The 1,918-nt window shown below is 43.7% G+C and overlaps 1 pseudogene; it reads right to left on the minus strand.

The window, feature by feature from the left end:
* Positions 1 to 723: 723 nt before the first annotated feature.
* On the minus strand, positions 724 to 1,660 carry LOC105533509 (annotated as a pseudogene).
* Between the last annotated feature and the right edge of the window lie 258 nt (positions 1,661 to 1,918).

Here is a 1,918-nt window from a genome sequence, read left to right on the forward strand (position 1 = left end):
CACTAGATTTACCAGATCATAGAGCTGTAAGACGCTTGAAGTACTGATAAGGAAATCTGAGTTCATGAGTAGCAAAGGGATGTGTCCAGTACTAGAAGCCATAGAACAGGAATTAAAAGAAATCAAAGAATGTGTAAGCAGAAACTAAGTTGTGTGTAAGAAAACCCAATTCCTCCTGAGGAAGAGAAAGAGCTGGAGTCCTTTAAAAATTAACTGTCTGTTTTTCTGTGGCTAGTGAGCCTTATCTCTCCTCCTTTCCCAGGCATTGTGAAGACCCTGTTTCTCTAGCTGTGCAGCTGCAAGGTAACTAGACAGATAAACTCAAGCTATAAAACATGTTTTTCCTTGGAAAGTAATAAATGATGTAATGCATGTCTCAATTAATTGAATAACTGTCTTTGTTTCTTGATTCTGTAATATGCTTCCCCCTGCACAGATCTCCCACCACCCCACAAAATGCTTAAAAATCAACTCTTTGTTCAGGGCTCAGTCCTTTGGATGTTAATCCAACTGGGCCAGTGCACCTAAATAATATCCTCCTCAACCCAGCGGTCTCTCTGATTCCTTCTCAATCCCACTACAGCCAAGTCCCATAGTTTGTAACACAGTGTTTCTCTTTTCCACTTATGAATTTATCAATGATCCCTCATAGCTTTTATACTCTCCTCATCTTCTATCTCAGATTGATAGGTTAGGCCAAATCCTTTTCCAAGTGAAGAAGTCTCACAAAGAGATTTGACTCCAAATCTGTTTGGTGCTAGTCCCATAGATGACTGGATTCAGTAAAGGAGGCTGCAGCAGACAGCGATTAACCAGAAAGACGTGCACATGCTTGGGGACCCAGTGGTGGCCAAAGCTGTGGTTGAGAAATGTGAAGGCAGGGATGTAGAAAATGAGGATGATGCCAATGTGGAAGCCACAGGTACTCAGAGCCCTGTGCTGGGCATCACAAGATGGAAGATGAAAGACAGCATGAAGGATAAGGCCATAGGAGATGCCAATGAGGATAGACTCCAGTTCCATGACCAGCAGAGCCACAGTCAGCCCACAGGACAATATTGACAGTGATGTTGGCATAGGCCAATCAGGCAATGCCCATGTGCTCACAGTAAGTGTGTGTCAAGACACAGTGACCACAGTAGGAGAATCACCTCAGCAAGAAGATAAAAGAGGAGACAATAGCCACACTACAAAATATCCCAACAAGGCAAATCCTACCTATGACAGCATGGTTGAGAGTGGTTGTATATCTTAATGGGTTACAGATAGCCACATATCGATCAATGACCATGGAAAGAAGGACTGAGGACTCCAGAGCGTAGATAGAATGGATGCAAAACATCTGGGCCGGGCATCCACTAAAGGAAATCTCACCAGCATGGAGCCACAAAATGGCCAGCATCTTGAGCACAGTGGTAGAACCGAGAGCCAGGTCAGGAACTGAGACAAGGCAAAGGAATGGGAACATGAGTGAATGAAGGCTATTGTTCCTGGAAATGACCAGGATGAGGGCAGCATTTCCAGCCAGTCCCACCAGGCACATGGCACAAAAAAGGATTGAAATCCAGATAAAGGCAGCCTCCAGCCCTCGAATTCCCATCAAGATAAAAATTTCATGTAGGCTGCCACCACTGATATTGAAGGCTATCAGGATACCCATTTGATGTCAGCAGACACTGCAGCAACTACTGCAAGATAAAAAATAAACAGCACAGTCCATTACTGTAGCACCTGTTCTCTCCCTAAGGCAAAAGATGCTTCACAGGTGCCTCCATTCAAATACCCATTAAAGAATTATGCTGCTCCCATCACCTTGCTTTGACCATGACTGTATTTGAGAATCTAACATCTTTCCAAAATGTCTTCTAGATTTTTCTTTCCTGTTTCCCTCTCCCTCTCTAGTGTCTCAGTTAGAAAA

This window comes from Mandrillus leucophaeus, unplaced genomic scaffold (genome assembly GCF_000951045.1).
Source record: "Mandrillus leucophaeus isolate KB7577 unplaced genomic scaffold, Mleu.le_1.0 Scaffold1254, whole genome shotgun sequence".
Classification (NCBI taxonomy): Eukaryota; Metazoa; Chordata; class Mammalia; order Primates; family Cercopithecidae; genus Mandrillus; species Mandrillus leucophaeus.